The sequence below is a fragment of the Myotis lucifugus genome, unplaced genomic scaffold (assembly GCF_000147115.1).
Source record: "Myotis lucifugus unplaced genomic scaffold, Myoluc2.0 scaffold_201, whole genome shotgun sequence".
In the NCBI taxonomy this organism is placed as follows: domain Eukaryota; kingdom Metazoa; phylum Chordata; class Mammalia; order Chiroptera; family Vespertilionidae; genus Myotis; species Myotis lucifugus.
This window is the reverse complement of record NW_005871249.1, coordinates 3,293-24,600: the sequence shown is the minus strand read 5'-3', so window position 1 is coordinate 24,600 and position 21,308 is coordinate 3,293.

The following is a 21,308-nucleotide window of genomic DNA, read 5'->3' as shown; positions in this document are numbered from 1 at the left end:
AGCATCAATTATCATATTGAAATGGTAAATATAAAGGACTGGTGATTTACAAAGCAGCCATAAAATTACATATCACGAAGTATCTTTTTCAAAAATGAGAATGCTCTTTGTACTATTATGAAATTATTTTCAAGATACATTATGTGAAAAAAGATATAGTATGTGCACAACTTTTTGAAATGCAAAACAAGTATGTTACATTCTACTAAAAAGGGAGAAATTATATACATTTGTATGCATACATATGTACATATGTTTCTTTGTATAAGCATAAAATATCTCTGGAAAGATATACCAGAAACTGATAAAATTGGTTGGTCTTAAGAAGGAAGCTGGACAGCTGAAGAGCTGGGTTTGAAGAGAAACATTTCATTAAATATAATTTTGTATTTTTTAAAATTTTGAACCATGTAAATAATAGTACCATTCCAACATTTAAAGTATTGTTTTGCCATCAGAAATGACTAAGATTCTTTCCCTACTAATTTCATGATAAATTTCTCATGCATTAATGGGAGAGAAAAAAGCAAAATGCCCCAACATGCTTTCAAACTTTTTCTTCTCTAGTTTATTGACAAGGAAGACTTTAGTACATAAAACTCTAACATGCTGTGATTTTGGTGAAAAATGATGAGTTAGCTAACTCCTTAGAATTTTATAAGCATTGATATTTTCCTGGAGTAGAGCTTCCAGCTAATTTTCCCAGTCACACGCTATCAGAAATGGAAAAAATATGTATTTTTGGTACATTGATTTGAGTAGTGAGGAAGTAATCTCATGGGAATTCCATGGGATCATTTTATTTTATTCCCAAACTTGATCCTCCTTTTTAATTTGTTAATTGTTTCTATTTATTTAAACCACCACATCACTGAATGAGGGATTTAAATGAAGTCTAAAGGACAGGCAGAATAAATATTTGGAAATATTAAAACAGAATCCAAGGAAAAACATACAGATAAGAGTAAACACACCATTGAGTAATATATTAAACCACTGAGCTTTTCGGTTGCCAAATGCCACAACCAGTTACATAACTGCCATTTTCAAAAGGGGCGAAGGAGTTCTTTAAGGGAAGCAACGCTTTACCTAGCACTGAATTCAAAGGGAAGTTTTTTTCACTCATATTTCAGATCAAGACTATGGATTGGGAAAGGAAATAATATATCATTCATAATATGTAAGAAACTTTAAGTGATTATTTTTCATAAAGGCTTAGAACATAAACCAAAAATATTATAATAAAACTCAACTTGATGACGGTATTCACCCAGCCAAACCTTTTAACAGCATATTGGGATCCAGGGTTGACCATAAATAGAGGTGTGTAAAAGCTGTTAAAAGTCAAGTTTGCTCTTGGTAAATTTCTAACATGTTCACAAATTCCTTGACTGAGATATAAGACACACTTGCTTTATACAACATTCCAGAAATTTTCCAGTCATCTACCCATTTGAGATGAGCTGAAGAATTAATTGCAAGAAATGACAAAGACCCAGAATGCCGGAATTTTGTGATACTGCTGATGACTGTTTTCCTATTTCTATTGAGAGAAAACATATATTACAAATATCCACATGATTTTTAATCCTTGTATCTCAAGATGGTGAGTCATGCATGGTCAAATGCACAAACGGACTGGCTGTAGCAGTGAGTGCACAGCAAGAAATAGCATGACGGAAGTAAGTGCCCAGCCGATGTGGCTCAGTGGTTGAGCATCGACCTGCGAACCAGAAGGTTATGGGTTCGATTCCTGGTAGGGCACAAGCCTGGATTGAAGGCTCAAGGCAGCCGATCAATGATTCTCTCTCATCGTTGATGTTTCTATCTCTCTCTCCCTCTCCCTTCCTCTCTGAAGTCAATAAAAAAAATAATAACAATAATAATAAAAGAAGTCAATGGTCCTAACTTATTTACAAATAACTCTTGAGTTCCTACATTTTTCTTTCTAGTGGACTTGGAGACTCAAGCAGCCTTTCCTCTCAATGTTCCAGAGGGTAACTATGGCAGCAGAGGTCTTCTGGTGTAGAAGTCTGCAGATTTCTAAATAAAGTATCTCAAGAAAGAAAAGAGTTTCTTGTTGCAAATTCAGAGCAGTAGCAGTAATAAGAAAATATAGCTTCCTCTTATCAAAATGACCCGAGAGCATCTGAGAAACTCATACTCCCAAACCCTGAAAGGCATCTTCAACAGTGTTATTCCATTTATAGACTCTGTAGAAGGAACCATTCATGATGCCAAAATTATTTTAGCTCATACACAAACAAGTAATTCTGCTTTTAACCTCTTCATATTAGGAAGAAATTAAGAGTAATATAGCACCACCAGTTTGTTATGCAATCACTTTGAAAATGTTTACTTTGAGTGCTCAAAATGTCATGACTAAAAAAACCACTGGCCTGCGTCATCTACTCTTGACAATGAGTCATAACTGTGGAATTGGTTAATCTTTGCTCTAATCAGATGGAGTCTTCCCTTAAAAAGTGGATGTATTTTCAACTTCCAAGTATTTATTGCTTCGTGACAAATACAATAACAAGTCTATGGCTTTGAAGTCTCATACCTTTGAGACTGTCATAATCTACTTAGACTTTTTGAATTTGCTTTCAATTTATGGCCCTGGCCTTGCTCCCTTGGCCAAATGTAAGCCCTTAGAGAGCTGGGGACAGCCTCCCGACTTGCTCCCATCCCCTTGGGCCCTGCTAAATGATCAGTGATCACCTACGAAGAATGCAGAGCACAAACCCATGAAGTCTAATGGGGTCAGTGTTGCTGCATCGTAACTGGTACCCAGTTTCTAGGCCTGGTCTACTGATTGACATTTGGTTCTTTCCTTTTGCAGCTTTTGGTCTTGATTCATAGATTCTAATTCATATTTGATTCTGAGATCCAAATCCCTTGCAAAAGGTTTGCAATCAAGTGGACCTGGTGCTCTGAGCTTTACAAATGCTTGCAAACCATAATAATGTAGGAAGAGTCATTAACTAAATGAACAGTAGCAATTAGCCATCATGCTGTTGCATAAGCATTCTTCAAAATATAATCACTTTTCTAAACATAGGTTGGCAATTCAGGAAAGAGCCACTGAAAATATTATCATCATTATTTTTTCCATACAGTGGGCAGGGCTAATACTGGTTGCTTAAATCACATTGCCGTGTACCAACATTGCAAGTCAGTGCCCGATTAGTTACCAGAAGTAAGACAACCTTATCCTGGGGTATCTAGAACACTGAGAAGTCAGGTTGCTAACCCAGGACAGAAATTTAACACCAAAGATTTATTTTAGATACGTATTCTTCCGACCTCTTTTTCAATAGCTACAAAATTATGGTTGGTCCCCAGTAATCACATTCTGATTATCTGCTCTAGAAACTCACAGCTAATTGTTATTTGTTGTTTAATCTAAGAAAAAAAATTTATTGCCTGCCTATCTTTACATATCATATCTTAATTAGGAGAATACAAACACCAAAAATACCATTATTACTCCAAAACTTAAGATACAAATTGAAGTTAAAAGATTTCATTTTGATACCTAGGTATGTTTTTGTTGAATCAGCCTATCTGCATCTCTGTTTCCCTTTTATAAAATTCGTTTTTTAGATCTCATGGAATTATTGTGAGATAAAATATGAGATATTGTTATTTATGCATTTATGACTTGTGCATGAGAACATGTTTGGAATTACTGATATCACTCAAATCCCTTCCCACTGACCTATGAACCTGAGGCTACTGAAAAACTTGTCTTCCCCAAAACATCATTCCCGTCAGTATACCAACACCTGACATCCTCCTCACTTCAGCCTTTCAGTTCACACCTGAACTATTCAAGTGAGTAGACCTATTCACTTATACTTCCCTATCTATAAAACAAATTGAATATGTATGCCCAACATTTATTTCTAAAGTAGGGGCTCAGTGCATGAATTCGTGCACCTTGAAAGGAATGGTGGGCACAGGGGTGGGTCTCAGCCCATCCTCCATGCCCCCGCCCAGCCCCTTCCACCTCGGCCCCTGGTCCCCTGTCTGCTGACAGCCCAGCTCCTGCCAACGCTTCTTGCAAGCACTGACAGTGCCAACCCCACTCGCACCTGCTGACAGTGCAGAGCGATTGGGGCCAGCGCCAGCAGCAGGTGTGAGCAGTGGCTGCTGCCCCAATCTCCCCTCAGGAGCAGGGGGAAATGGAGAAGCCCTCAGGGGTGATTGGGACAGGCAGCCGCTGCTCACAACTGCTGATGGCACTGAGCGATCAGGACCGGCGCTGGGTGCCAGCAGTGGGTGCGAGCGGTGGCTCCAGCGCTGGCAAGCAGGTGTGAGCTCTGGGTGGGACCGTGGCGAGAGGGAACAAAGAATTTTCAATAACAACCAGAAGCTCACCCCGATGACAGCAACTGATGCCCCCACTCACCTGCTCCACCACCCACCATGTTCCACACTCTGCCACCTGCTGCCATGCCCCCTGATGGTCAGCACACGTCATGGTGACCGGTTGTTCGGTTGTTCCGCCGTTCGGCATATTGGGCTTTTATATATAGAGAGATTATATATAGCACTAGAATACTAATATATTATGTACACAGTAAACTATACATAAAAATAGAATAGGGTAAGATAAAAAAAATAGATAGCTATCTCTAGCCGGTTTAGATATTCCTAGCTGGTTTGGATAGAGTGTCAGCCTGTGGACTGAAGAGTCCTGGATTTGATTCTGGTCAAGGGCATGTACCTTGGTTGCAGGCTTGATCCTGGCCTCGGTTCAGGGTGCATACAGGAGACAACCAGTCAATATGTCTCTCTCACATCAATGTTTCTCTCTCCCCCTCCCTTCCACTCTCTCTAAAATCAATGGAAAAATATCCTTGGGTGAGGATTAACAGCAATAAATAAATAAATAGTAAAAAGTTTTTAAGATAGCTAGCTTGAGAGAAGTTCTCATATTATCTTCCCATATCCCACCAGATACCTTCTGGTGCCAAGAAACAATCCTATTTCTCTTAATGGTCTGTATTGTAGCAGAATTTTCATTGCTGAAAAGTTAAAAGGCAAAAATAAACATCACTTTTCGTGTAAATACCTAGTGTTACCTATTTCAACAGCTTGGAGTCCTTTAACAGGTTTCCATTAAGATGTATGCCCCTGGAAGCTACCCTTTAAATAGTAATTTAACTAGTCCAAACCTTGCATCCAGAAAGCTGGGGTGTGTCCAAAAGAGGCAACAGGTCCAAAATGGAGTCACTTGTGCTAAGCCACACCAAATTTAATGTCTAACCTAATTGTAGTTCCGGCCTCTCCCAGGAGTGGAATTTTAAACCAATCTGCCAGAAGCCAATTCCAGCATTTCAGCAAGGGCTGAATCATCTGGGAATGGCTAAAAGGCATTTCCCCAAACCTGAAAAGGATGATAGCTTGCTGCCAGACAGCTCAGGGCATTTCAATCTACATGTTATTGCCTCCTACTGGCCAAACACCTGAATAGCCATAGGCAAATTCCCCAATCTGACAATGGACTGTAGAAACCCGACCCTTTGATGTGTATATCTACCTTGCCTTAGGACAAATTGTGTTAATAAAAAGCAAGGGGTCCTGAGATGAGAATTTAGCTGCCTAAGCTAAGTCTCCTCTGACTCCCTATAATGCCTTTCAAAATTATGTTTTGTCTCTGGACTCATTTAATTTATCCACTGTGCCTTCTCCAGATTGCTGAACCCTTCTTGATGCCGGATCAAGACCACCGGCACCAATCAGTCTGGAATTTCCTGGTCAGCCCTAGTGAGGTAATCTCCCTGATAGGACCCTCTGCCTTCCCCTAGGGCCGCGGTTCTCAACCTGTGGGTCGCGAACCCTTTGGGGGTCAAACGACCCTTTCACAGGGGTCTCCTAAAACCATCGGAAAAGACATATATAATTACATATTGTTTTTGTGATTAATCACTATGCTTTAATTATGTTCAATTTGTAACAATGAAAATACATCCTGCATATCAGATATTTACATTATGATCCATAACAGCAGCAAAATTACAGTTATGAAGTAGCAATGAAAATAATTTTATGGTTGGGGGTCACCACAACATGAAGAACTGTATTAAAGGGTCTCGGCATTAGGAAGGTTGAGAACCACTGCCCTAGGGGAAGGTGACCTTGCTGAAATAATCCACTCTTCATTTTCTTGTCTCGGCCCCATTTCTGCCTATAAAAGCCTTCCCTTTTGTATGGCTCCTCAGAGCACTTTTATATTTACTAGATGGGATGCTGCCCAATTCATGAATCATTCAATAAAACTAATTAGATCTTTAAATTTACTCCATTGAATATTTGTTCAACAGATAAAGTTTTTTTAACCTTCTCCAATGTGTGTGTGTGTTTTGTGTGTTTTTTAATCCTCACCCAAGGATATTTTTCCATTGATTTTTAGAGAGTGTAAGAAAGAGGGAAAGACAGAAATATTGATGTGAGAGAAACACATGGATTGGTTGCCTCCTGCCCACGCCTTGACTCGGGAGGAGTCTGCAAATGAGTACATGCCCTTGACCAGATCAAACCCAAAACCCTTCATCCGCAGGCCTAGGCTCTATCCACTAAGCCAAACTGGCTAGGGCTCCAATGTGTTTTTTCCAACTCAAGCAATTTAGTTCTCAGCATCACTGACTGGGCGTCCTATCAATTTCACTCAATTCTTTTTTTTTTTTTTAATCCTCACTGGAGACTATTTTTCTGTTGATTTTCTTTTTTGGAGAGCGTGGAAGGGAGGGTGAGAGACAGAGAGAGAGAAACATCAATGTGACATTGGTTGCCTCCTGCACGCACCCCAACCTGGGCTGAGGATCAAGCCTGCAACCTACGTGAATGCCCTTGATCTGAATCGAACCCGGAACCCTTCAATCTGTGGCCAATGGTCTATTCACTGAGCCAAACCTGCCAGGGCAATCCTTAGTATCAGATCCAACAGGTAAGGGCTCAGTCTTACAAGACTGCCCCTACTCCAGATGCCAAATGCAAGTCCAGATTGTTACCTGTGCTTCTGACGACTGGCTATAAGTTGGAGTTTCCCAGAACTTCCTCCTTAAGTTCCACCAATGTGCTAGAGAGGCTGGAAGGTTCAAACTTCTAACCACTTGGTCCTTCTGGTGGCCAGCCCCATCCTGAGGCAATCGAGGGGCCCCATTTTGTCCCCTATTCACATAAACTCTGGTGTACTCAAGAGGGGCTTCTTATGAATGACAAAGGATACTCCTATCACTCTGGAAATTCCAAGAGCTTTGTGCCAGGAACCAGGATTAAAGAGCAAATATATTTCTCTTATTTATTTTATTTTTTATTTCATTTTATTTTATTTTTCCCATTACCATTTATCCCCATATGCCCTCTTCCAATCCAACTCCTCCTACCTCCCCCAATCACCACACTGTTGTCCATAAGTTCTCTCTCTTTTTGTTTCTTTTTTGCTGAATTCCCCCACCCCACCCCATTACCCCACCACCACCACTACCACACCAGAGATGTCTGCCTGCTCTCTACCTATGGGTCTGTCTATATTTTGCTTGGTAGTTCAGTTTAAATTCCACATATGAGTAAAATTATGATACTTGTCTTTCTCTCACTGGCTTATTTCACTTAGCATAATGTTCTCCAGGTCCATCCATGCTGTCACAAAGGGATAAAATTATCTTCCTCTTTAGGGCATGAGTAGTATTCTATGGTATAAATGTACCACAGCTTTTTTATCCACTCATCTACTGATGAACACTTGGGGTGCTTCCAAATCTTGCCTATCCTATATAATAAAAGCCTAATATGCAAATCAATTGAATGGTGGAACAACCGGTGGAATGACCGGTTGCTATGACACGCACTGACAACCAGGGGGCAGATGCTCAATGCAGGAGCTGCCCCCAGCCTGCAGGCCCCAGGACAGCCAACGTGGCTGCCAGCAGGGGCCCCCAATCACCCCGCCAGTCACCCCACAGATCGGCCCTGATTGCTGGCCAGGTTAGGGACCCTACCCATGCACACATTTCGTGCACCAGGCCTCTAGTTGTAAACAGTGCTACAATGCCCATAGGAGTACATATATTTTTTCAAATTTGTGTTTCCAGTTTCTTTGGATAAATTCCCAGAAGTGGAATTGCTGGGTCACAAGTCAGTTCCTCTTTATTTATTTTCTTTTTTTAAAGCTAACTCCGTACTGCTTTCTACTATGGTTATACCAATCTGCATTCCCACCAACCGTGCACAAGGGTTCCCTTTTCTCCACATCCTCACCAACATATGTTGTTTGTTGATTTGTTCATGATACTCATTCTAACAGCAAGCATCAAACTAAAGAGTTTTTGCCTAGCAAAGGAAACCATCAACAAAATGAAAAGACAACCCACTAAATGGAAGAGCATATTCGACAATGATACATCTGATAAGGGATTAATATCCAAAATTTATAAAGAACTTATAAAACTCAAAACCAACAAACAAATAGACAATCCAATTAAGAAATGGGCAAAAGACCTGAATCAAATGTTCTCATCTTTGGCCTTTGGGAGCCTTTTTAAGTTGGCTCCTGAGGCCTTGTCACAAAATATTAGTGACCTTTGAGAATCTCTTTGCTATCTGATGTGACAATATTTTCCAGGACTAGCTTGTACATTTCCTGGACCAGACTTGGAGTTAGCATCTCTCTAAGAAGCTGGTTTCTTTTAGTGATGAGGAGTATTCCTAGACCACAATAGGAGTATTGCTAGTTCTGGGTGCTAAGGAAGTTTCTTCAGACTGAGTTACTGTTTCTAGGGAGAGGTAGGCAATATTTTATATATTATAGGTAGTCTCTACCTATACCTAGTAAGTTTTCCACATTGATAATCTTGGTTTACAAAAACAAAAGAAGTGATGGAATTAGACTATTGCATGATGATTTATTTGTTTAATCACACAGTATACACACATTAGGACCTCAGAATACCATACCATTAACACCAACTCCAGTAAGATTACTGAAAACAACTGAAGTTTTTTTTGCATTTGCTATCTCCATCATTTTTTCATGTTTTTAATAGTAGTGTTTTATCCATATTTTCAAGTGTATTGCTATTACAGATTGTACTCACACATCCTTATTACTCTAGTCTTATTGTGCTATCAGACACACATTGATATGTGTTTGTGTGTGTGTGATTAATGCTTATCCCCAATTCATATGTCAATGTCTCTCATCATTATGGTTGTCTGAAGCTCGTTCTCAAGTAGATTCCTCAAGAAGTGTTGTTGGCTAAATAAAATATCATATAGTCTGAAAACCCTGTGGCTAGACCACAAAGATATTTATCTGGGAACAAGGACGAGTTTCCATAAAAAAGGAAAAATACAACTGTAACACAATTGCTGGATTTTCTCTTGTGACTACAGCTCAGTCCCAGCCAGTGAATCCCTTCTGAAATTCTGAAGGTATTAAAGGAATTGAAAGAAAAATAAAGAGAGAGAAAACAATATTCCCTGAGTTTTAGGACAGTAATGTTTTGTATGCAGATTTTATTCCTGGGAGCCCTCAACTCTCATTTAATTTCTTTGAATGTATTAAATGTTACTTCCTTTTGTTCTGTCTAAATCATTGCTATCAAAAGTTTGGTGACAGATCTGATTTTTTCTTTTCTAAGTGGACTCTTTTGTCTAGATGCCCCAACTTATTTTTCTTTAAAATATAGCAATTATATTGTAATATGTATTGATGTTGTTAGTTCTGATCAATTTTCACAGGTATGTAGTATAACTTTCTAATGCGTAGTTTTAAATATATATTTTTTAATTTCAAAAATGTGTCCTTAATTATGTTTTGTTTTGTTTTTATTTTTGCTATTTGTAATTATTCTGTCCCTTGCTTCGGTTTTATTCTTGAGGGACTTCTGTTAAACATTTGTAGCAGGTATGAGCCATGGTCAGGGTCTGTGTGGAAGGCAACCATGGATGTTTCTCTTACATTGATGTTTCTCTCTCTCCAATAATCAAATTTTAAAAAATGGAAAAAGACAAATACAACCAACTTAAAATCTCCTTTAGAGACATATTAAATTGGGGAAAAAATTTTTAATTGTAAAACTCAATCTTAAGTCTTTAGGGGGAGGGGAAAGGTATACTTTCTACATTAATGGTAGGAATATAAAATGGTTACAACCTTCTGGAGGGTCATCTATGACATGTTCTTTAACCCATTACCCATTCCCTCTCTCTGATGGGAAAACACTAGCATATAGCAATTCTCAGTGCAGCATTACCTATTATAGGGAAAATTACCATCAGTTAAAATGCCCAAAAATATTTAAATGTTAAGTAAACCATGGTATACTACTATATACAAACTAAAGTGACAAGTAAATGGAGGATGTAATACATGAATGTTTCTATGGGATAAAGTAAACTAAAACATTTTGAGCCCATGACCATATTATAAAATTATATAGAAACTAGAGGCCCAGTGCACAAAATTCGTGCACTGGGCGGGGGGGGGGGGGGGTGTTGTCCCTCAGCCCAGCCTGCACCCTCTCCAATCTGGGACCCTCGGGGGATGTCCCACTGCCGATTTAGGCCTGATCTCACAGGGATCGGGCCTAAACCGGCAGTCGGACATCCCTCTCACAATCCAGGACTGCTGGCTCCCAACCACTCATCTGCCTACCTGCCTGATTGCCCCTAACCGCTTCTGCCTGCCAGCCTGATCACACCCTAACCACTCCCCTGCCAGCCTGATCAACGCCTAACTGCTTCCCTGCTGGCCCAATCGCCCCCAACTGCCCTCCCCTGCAGACCTGGTCACCTCCAACTGCCCTACGTGCTGTATATTATTCTTTTCTTAAATATATTTTTATTGATTTCAGAGAGGGAGGGAAAGGGAGAGATAGAAACATCAATGATGAGAGAGAATCATTGATTGGCTGGCTGCCTCCTGCACTCTCCCCACTGACGAGCCCGATTGGCTTGAATGGAACCCGGGACCCTTCAGTCCACAGGCCAACACTCTTTCCACTGAGCAAAACCAGCTAGGGCCTGGATACTATTCTTAAGCTCCATTTCATAAATGAGAACTTTGCGAGTAGTCAAATAAATTACTCTATGTTACACTGGTTAGCTTAACTGTTCCAAAGTGATAGTGTCTCAGGAAACATTTCAATGATTTCTACTAGTTGGTTGCTTTCCCTTGGCCCCCAGTTCTGGGTCTTGCTTCTCTTGTGAATATCCCCATTTACTCCTCTAGGGTAAAAAAAGAAAAGTAAGAATTGAAAATCTCAAGAGCATTTCCAAGAAGCCAAAACAATGAATTATTGAATACAGAATTTGAAAAGAGAAAATAGAACCATAGCCCCAAAAAAAGTTTAATTAAGGAGATAAAAATAATAATGAAGTTGTAAACATATTTTGGGATTGAAGAGAGCCTTTTCCAGAGCCACCTCCCCCATTACACACACACACACACACACACACAGAACCATCTCCCTTTTTATCTCCTGACTCAACATCTTGCCCAGATACACCCACTGGGCCCTAATAATCCCAAGGCTTTGAGAAAATCCAGCAGCTCTAGCTCAAAAATAGTTAGAATCCACAGAAAAAATCCTCATGGACTATGAAATCAAAGGACTGGCCATTTCATCACTCATGAAATGGACTAACAAAATCCATTGTTTTTAAAGGGGGAAGTTTCCCCAGTTGGATGGATTCCAAACCTTCTGTAGGTTGACTATTCCCAGGTAGGCCTGACCTATCAGGCTTCTTTGTTGCTGCTGGATTGAATTGTTCCTTATCGTTCACTCAGAGACCAAGGTGAACTGGAAACTGGAAGGTCTTTGAAATGGCTTTCTAAAAACAGCATGTACTGTTGATATGTCTTCTGTTTGTACCCCAGATAAAAATGATAAGCCAAGGAAAAGAAATAAAGTTAAATCCAATCTTAGATTCGTGGGCCCGTTGTGGATAAATATGAGTACATATTATCTGCATGCATGCGGTGGAGCTCTGTGGACCATGAAAATAGGATTATAATAAACCCATGGCTAGTATTTCAGGACCACAGCCATAAAGGAAAGACTTAAAAGCTTTCGTCATTAGACTAATTGTAATTCACTTGATCCTCCATTGTAACAAAATGCCTCTGTCTACTTTTCCAAGCTATTATTTCTTACATTCAGCATATTGGCTTGTCTATCATTAAATATTCATTCTCTACAGTGCATTTTGGAAGACAAACAAAGCAGTTACTTTACTGCTTTATATTGATTGCTGGGTTGTCCTTGGGAAAAGCTTTCAGCAGGTTCAATACTTCTGAATGATATTTAGGTGTGTACTCCATGATTGGCAAATATATTTTTCTTCTTATTTCAAAAACAGAATGTTAGAACTTAGCTCTTTACTTTTTCATCTAGTCTATATTCTCATTATTCATGAAGACCTCAAGTGATACTGAACTGTAACTGGCCTCTTATCTATTTATAAGAATATTAAAATAGAAAACAGACATGATTACCAGACATGATTTTAATGGTTTTAAAAGGAAATTATGCAAACAGTGAAGAATGGTGCCTTCAGAGAGATCTGAAGCTAATGGCTACAGGTATACTTTTGCTGCCCTTGAAGAAGAATTACTTTTATTTAGCTGAGAAGGTCCTTTCTGAAGATTTATTTACATCTAGTTTAAACCTAAACTTGTGATTTATAGAATCCTTGTAAGCATATTGTTCAGTATGTTTTTATTGTTTTTTGGTGTTTTTTTTTTTTTTAGAGAGAGGAAGGGAAAGGGAGAAAGGAGACAGAAAAAGAAGCATCAATGGGAGAAATATCATCCATCTGCTGCCTCCTGCCCGCTACTGGAGACTGAGTCTGCAACCCAGGCATGTACCCTGACTGGGAATCTAACCGTGACCTCCTGGTTCATGGGTCAACTCTCAACCACTGAGCCACACGAGCTAGGCATAGCCTCAGTACCTTTTTCAGGACAGTTTCTTTTTTGAAAAAATATATATATTTTTATGGATTTCAGAGAGGAAGGAAGAGAGAGAAAGAGATAGACACATCAATGACGAGAAAGAACCATTGATCGGCTGCCTCCTGCACACCCTCCACTGGGGATAGAGCCCGCAACCTGGGCATGTGCCCTTGACTGGAATCAAACCCGGGACCCTTCAGTCCACAGTCAGATGCTCTATCCACTGAGCCAAACTGGCCAGGGCAACACAGTTTCTCAGAAGTATCCAGGTTCTTATGAGAGCCCCTTTGGGTTGAGTGTATGATGTGTCTTATCTTCCACAAAGTGGATTTAAATAGTGCCAGTTATAATTTTAAATATGTTAATTACATGCTTGATATGGTAAATATTTAAGAGAGACCAATTATTATTATGGAAAAGATACATGGGTATATACAATAGTCATTTCCTTTTTTTTCTAGCTTTATTGAGATATAATCATAATAATAAAAGGCCAAGAGGCGTCACGACCAAAACAACCCAACGACTGGTCACCATGGGGTGCATGGAGCACCTCTAGGGTCGGCGCCCCACAGGACGCCTCCTCACACGGTGGGAAGCAGGAGGCGGGGCACTTCCTCACACGATTTCAATCATGCGCTGGGCTTCTAGTGAACATATAACATTGCATTAGTTTGTGTGTCATTTTTTTATTCTGGCTAATCTAAAAATGTTTACTAAGTGGATACTATGTTCTCTGTGTGCTTTACCATATGCAGATACTACTATGAAAAACCCACTGTGCAAAGTATATAGCAAAGTATGAAATATTGTAGAGAAACACAGACTCAGACAACAGTATGGTGATTGCCAGAGGGAAAGAGTGTTTGGGGAAGGTGGGAGAGAGCAAAGGGGATAAATGGTGGTGAAAAGAGACTTGACTTTGGGTGGTGACGATGCATTATGTAGAAGATGTATTATACAGGGTACACTTGAAACCTGTATGGTTTTATAAACCAACTAGAGGCCTGGTGCACAAAATTCATGCACAGGTGGGGCCCCTAGGTCTGGCCGGCGATCAGGGCCAATCGGGGCCTTCCGGCTGCCATCAGGGGCTTTCCTTCCCCTGGCTGCCAGCTGCTGCCAGGGCCTTCATTCATTCTGTGCCACCCCCTGTTGGTCAGCGCACATCTTAGTGAGCGATCGAACTCCTGGTCTCCCCAGTTGAACTCCCGAGGGGACACTTTGCATATTAGCCTTTTATATATGTAGATGTCTCCCTAATAAATGCAATAAAAAAGAAAAGAGCTAATAGATAATGATTGTTTGAAATTCATATAAAGTAGTGGTTCTCAACCTTCTGGCCCTTTAAATACAGTTCCTCATGTTGTGACCCAACCATAAAATTATTTTCGTTGCTACTTCATAACGGTAATGTTGCTACTGCTATGAATTGTAATGTAAATATCTGATATGCAGGATGGTCTTAGGCGACCCCTGTGAAAGGGTCATTCGACTGCCAAAGGGGTCGCAACCCACAGGTTGAGAACCGCTGATATTAAACATTTTGTCCCATTTCTTGATCCTTTTAATAGGTTATTTTCTTATTTAGACTTAATTACTCCGGTTGTGATCTGAAATTATTGCAAGTAACCTGTGAAATATCCTTCATTTTTCTCTATCACCACAATTCTCTTAAGGATTTCAATAAATTATTTTAATGATGAGCATTATCCTTAATGTTCATTTTACTGAACAATTCAGGAACTGTCACCATGATAGTATTCAACAAAGCACTTGGATTCTAAGCCATTTCAAGTGCATTCACCCCAGAGAGCTCTCTCAGCCTCTTTCCACCAAGGGAAGATGTAACTGGAAGTCAGTCATCTACAAACTGAAAGAGGACTCTCACCAGAACCTGACCTTGCTGGATATCTGACCTTGGACTTCCAGCCTCCAGAACTCAGAGAAATATGTTTCTGTTGTTTATAAGCCACCCAATCTCTGGTACCTTGTTACAGCAGCCCAAAGTGACTAAGACAGTGTACATAAGATTTGTGTACTTCATGGTATATAAGTTTTACTCCAAAGATGAAGAATCTGTAACAAATATTAACTGTAGTAGGTTTGCTTTTTCTCAGTGGGTTAGCAATTCTAAAACTGCTCTCTATATATTCTACATTGAGTGAATGTACAAAGGGATAGTAAAAGCCAGGTTTTTCATTGTTGGTGAATGGAGTCATATTGAGAGTGTAAGGTATCTATACTAATAAAAGGCTAATATGCAAATTGTCCCCTTGGGAGCTCGACTGACCAGGAGTTCAACTGCTCGCTATGACGTGTGCTGACCACCAGGGGGTGGGGCGGAATGAAGGAAGGCCTGGCCAGCAGACAGAAGGCCCTGATGGGCTCTGATCGCCGGCCAGGCCTAGGGAACCTACCCGTGCATGAATTTCGTGCACCGGGCCTCTGGTAGAAAATAAAAATTAAATATCTTTTGTTGTACAATAAGAATGGACTCCCCGTGGGTATTTTCTGGAGAGGCTATAATAAAGGTTTGAGTTGCTTTTTTTAAAATGTTCTTCTGGACTAACCAATAGAGTGGCAGGTTTATATGGGTTACATACACTAAATATGAACTTAATGACTCTCTCCTCCCCTCACTCCACCTGCATTCAAACTTTATAAGGTCAATGTCCTGTCTGTTTTGCTGGTCATTTCAGCTCAGGTGTCACAATTACTAGTAGATTCTGAATCAATACTGGTTGAAATAATGAGTGATTTGGGACAATTTGCTTAACCTCTCCAGGCCTCAATTATACATGGTTCAAATATCAATTAGTGTTACACTTTATGCTTCTCAACTTTTTCAACAGAAATAGCACCAACTACAGAGGAGAAGAAAACATTTAACCCTGGAAGTCTGGGGTAGCCTGAAGCAGCCCATTACAGTTCTGATAGTTCTCCAGAGTTTCTTCAAAGTCTCATGTTTCATCTTAAAAATTTGTCTCATGTTTCATCTTAAAACTTGCTTGGGGAGGGGGGGCGGGATGAGGGCATGTGATGGGGGGAGGGGCAGCCGGGGAGAGGTCAATGGGGGGAAAAGGAGACTTACGTAATACATTAAACAATCAAGAATTTAAATTAAAAAAACTTGCTTAAATTTTACATTCCACGCCATTATATACCAGCACTTATTTAAAATGAAGGTAATTTTATTTCAAATCTTCTAATAAAAATGAATAGCATGGTACAGATTACCCCCAGGGTGACACAAAACTCAAACCTTTTGAGAAACACAAGTATTCATTAAGTGATCTATAAGGATCCCCTTTTTGCTCAAAATTTTATGATTCTTTGATCCTAACAAGTCAAGCAACTATTATTTACTAAGTTTCTTTTCCTGGGAGAATACAAGGAACCATTGGATAAACTCTGGCTTCAAGGAGATTGAGCTGTGATGACAAGCCATACACACATTAAAAAGATAAAATTATGAGGTGCAATAGTGTAGTGAAGCCGCTGTCAGTGCAGAGAAGTTCAGAAGAAGGCATAAGAACATCCCTCTAAGCCAGTGGTTCTCAACCTTGGCTGCACATTAGAATCACTTGGGAATCTTTTTAAAATCCTGATTTCTGGGCCTCATCCTCCAGATATTCTGTTTCTTTGTTACTAATGTTGTGGCCCCACCCCATAACAAAGAAACAGAATTTCCAGAGGATGAGGCCCAGAAATCAGGATTTTAAAAATATTCCCAGGTGATTCTAATGTGCAGCCAAGGTTGAGAACCACTGGTCTAAGCCTCAGCTTCCTCATTTGCAACATGGGGTAGCAATGCGCACACCTTTTATCCCAGATGGTGATTATAAAGCTCAATGAGCCCTGGCCAGTGTTTCCAAGTGGTTAGAGCATCAGCCCATGCCCTGAAGGGTTTGGGGTTTAATTCTCGGTCAAGGGCACATACCTAGGTTGCAGGTTCAATCCCCGGCCTTGGTCAGGACACATGTGGGAGGCAACCGATTGATCTCTCTCTCTCTCTCTCCCACCTTTCATTCCACTCTCTAAAAATTAATGGAAAAAAATATCTTCAGGTGAGGATTAACAAAAAATAAAGTTCAATAAGGTAATATATGACCACTTGCAAATAAGAAATAATATTATTAAGTGATCAGAGCATGTCACTCACACAGTGCAATCTTGACATATGGGTAGCAAATCAGTTGACAGGCTAACATGGGGGATGGCCTTCATGAAGACATGGAAAGAGAAATATATCGCAAAGATACAGGAAACCAAAAACAAAATCTTTATTTGAGCTCAAAGCTCAATTATGGGAGAGATCTCCGGAAAAAAAAAAAATTGCAGGCCTTGAATTCTAAGTTAGGGAATTTAGAATCACTCCTGTGGACTTTATTTTTAAAAGGTAAACCCCTTGGTATAATTTGATTCATGTTTTGAGACAGCTGGGAACGTTTTGGCACAGACCAAAGGGCTATTTTAAATGTTTCAACTCCTTTAAAGAATATTAAAAGGAGGACTGAAGAAACCAGATAATTGCTTGCAGAGATCAAATGTCAGAATCGTAACATTGCTAAGAGAATAAAGAAGGAGAATATGGTTGCATTTTTTATTTAAAAAAATGAATTGGCATTGTGCCAGGTGTGTGAGAACAGAATAGAAGTAAATTCAAAAAGGAGTTTCAATTTAACTCTTGGTGGGAGGCTAAAAGTAAGTATTCTCCAGCACAATTTTGGAATAAATTCCGGCATTATTGAATGAATAACACATGGTTCAAGTATTAATCTGAAAACTCAATTAGTAAATGTGATGAGATCTTTAAATTTGTAGAAGGCTGAGGGTTGGGGGCATGATGTAAGGGAAATAGTACTTGGTGATAATGATAAGTCTATATATCTGATTACTTAAATAGGCTATTTGAAAATCAAGTTAAAAGGAAAGATATTGTTAATATAAAGCATTAGAATTGGTTCAATGGAAACATGTAAACACAAAATAGGTCCCTATTTTAAGAAGTTTCTATAAAGCATACCTTCTTTTCCAAAATGTGAGAAAGACCACAAAACTTTCTGTTGAAACCATATGTTTTGTTGTTGTTGTTGTTGTTGTTGTTGTTGTTGTTGTTTTGGGTTAATCCTCGCCCGAGGCTATTTTTCCATTGATTTTTAGAGAGAATGGAAGAAAGAAGGAAAGACAGAGAAACACATCGATGCGTTGCCTCCTGCACGAGCCCTGACCAGGGCTCAAACTGAGGAGGAGCCTGCAACCAAGGTCTGTGCCCTTGACCGGAATCAAACCCGGGACCCTTTGATCTGCAGGCTGACGCTCTATCCACTGAGCCAAACCAGCTAGGGCTCATCATTGATGTTTCTATCTCTTTCTCTCTAGTGAGTGTTTATTGATTATTACACTCTTCTCTAGTTTCTGGTCAATTTTTATATTTTATCATACAAGTAATATATAAGGAGGAAAATTTTTCCATCTAAATAGGAATGTTGCCAAGTATAGACATGGAAGTAATCATCAAGAATGTCAGACAAAAACCAAAGGGAGTACTTCATTAGCTCAATTATTTATTTATAAAAATAGTTATTTTGGGATACAACCATTAAACAATCTATTGAGTACTATACTCCAGAATGATGGAATGAGTCTTTATATATCTTGTACTTAGTCAGAAATTCATCCTCTTCAGGGCATTTTTAAAAAATATATTTTTATTGATTTCAGAGAGGAAGGGAGAAGGGGAGGGAGATAGAAACATCAATAATGAGAGAGACTCATTGATTGGTTGCCTCCTGCACACCCCATACTGGGGATGGAGCCCGCAACCCAGGAATGTGCCCTGACTGGGAATCGAACCCAGGACCTCTTGGTCCATGGGACGACGCTCAATCCACTGAGCCATCACAGCTGGGCTTCAGGGAATTTCTTAAACTGGCCATCAAAAAACACTAACCACCAGCCAGCTGGTGTAGCTCAGCAGTTGAGCATCGACCTATGAACCAGGAGGTCATGGTTTGATTCCCGGTCAGGGCATATGCCTGGGGCTGTGGGCTCGATCTCCAGTGTGGGGCTTGCAGGAGGCAGCCGATCAGTGGTTCTCTTTCATCATTGATGTTTCTATCTCTTGCTCCCTCTCCCTTCCTCTCTGATATCAATTTAAAAATAAATAAATAAATAAAACTTAAAAAAAAATATGCTTTTTACTGCTTATATACTAAACCTCAATAAAAAGAGAGCAAAGCCAATATCTCTGATTAATATTATGAAATGTATACTAGTATTTCCATGCTAAATAACTTGCAGCTCTGGGAAAATTAAAGACTGGAAAACATTGAATATTAATCTAGTCAGCAGGATCCACAGCTGAGTTTGCTGCATCTGGACTTGACATGGTGATATTACACTTTGCCCAGGGCATTATGTGCGATGCACCAGTGGGACATTCGGGGGAGAGTAGTGAATAGCGAATATACAGTGAATCTGCTTCCTGGTGAGTCATGTGTGAGTCAGAATGCGGAGGAGCAGGGAGTGGAACCTTTCCCCCACACGGTGCCCCTACTGACCACGGATTCTTGGTTTTGGCTCTGATGAGGGGTTTTCTGTCAGATTTTATGGTTTTCCACATTCTACAGCACAAGCATAAATAAATGACACATGCTTAGGGCCTGCAGATGCCGTTAGCTGTTCCCTGGGGACCAGTTCTCCACCTTCTCCCGCCCTCAGCCCCCTTTCTTCATAATGCAACACACACTGGGCATTTGGACTTGAATTCGCCGGCAACGGTTGGATTTTTACTTTGGACTTTCATTTGCCTGCTGTTGAAGTGGCTCTAGGTGAGGTACGATTAGGATCTAGCCCACAGGATTCCAATGAATTAGCTTTTAGAAATTGTTTGAAAGGTCACCTCTACCAGAGCAAAAGCTTTGGGATGTTTCTATGAATGTTAACCACATGCTGGTGTACTGTATGTTTGATTCTATAAAACTAACCTGGCACCACCCTTGCTGGTTTGGCTCAGTGGAGAGAGCGTCTGCCTGAGGACTGAAGGGTCCCGGGTTCGATTCTGGTCAAGAGCACATGCCCGGGTTGCGGGCTCGATCCCCATTAGGGGGCAGGCAGGAGGCAGCGGACCAATAATTCTTTCTCATCATTGATGTTTCTATTTTTCTCTCCCTCTCCCTTCCTCTCTGAAATCAATAAAAATATACGTATATTAAAAGAAAAAAAAAGAACTAACCTGGCACCTAAATGCAACTGGTAAAGGTCGCAGTAGCTTAGCTCCTACCCTCAGGTGTAGGGTACACCCTGTTGGGTAGGCAGAAGGGAGACGCTGGAATGTCTGCACGGCAGCATGGCGTGGGGTTTCCCCAAGGCCAGCCCACTAGAAATTGCAAAGACTACTGTGAGCTCTTCCCCGACTCAACTGCACCAAATCAGGGAGAGAGAAATATCTAGGATCCAGAGAAAGGACCGAGCATTGTGTGATCCTGGCCTAGAGCACGGGGGACAGAGGAATGCTCGCAGGATAGAGTCCTGAGGTTGTCCACCTTCTTCCACTGCTCACCACCAGCCGCCCCGGGAGACGTAACCTTTTCTATTTGCTCTGAGTCAGAAGGTGGCTGATCATCACTCACATGACTGAGTCTGGGCTTTAGTGCAGAGACAGTGATTGAAGGCGGTGCTTTCTTATCTTTGTCCTTGTAAATGGTGGCAAAGGAATGCGTGCAGCCTGTCTCATTGCTGTGCGAGGTCAGACCCAGGAGGCGCCCATGCCAGGTGGCTGAAGGACATTCGAAAGTGAATTTGGTGAAGTGATTCTAAAAGAGAAGAACTGGAATTGTATTATGGACATCTGGCAATGTATGCAGATTTCAAACGAAGCATTCATGTCTAATGGCTCTTTACCATCTTTTAAAAGGGAAATTGTTAGCTCTTTTTTCCTCAGTGGTTTTCTTCACCCTTGCCCTCTACTTTTTAGAGACACTGTACATAGGTGAGTGAATTCTAGAGCCAAGACACTTGGGTTTGTGCTGGGCTGCATATCTGGCGCTTCGGCCAGGTGGGGCACACTGTCCTAGAACACATAGATAGGAAGGTACTGACATCAGGCCAGGCCTTGAGATATGGTCTCATGGCCCCTTCCCAGCACTCAGGCTTTCTTTCTCAGAGGCCCGGAAGTCTCATTCCAAATTTAGGAGACAAAGGACTGGAAAAAATATAAATCAAGAGAGTTTCCTCCATATTGGGGGCCCAGAATTTGAAAGACACATTTTTCTCTGGGCCTGCACAGAATTTAAAAATAAAATGTAACTCCTGTAGTCGGCACTGCAGTTCAGCC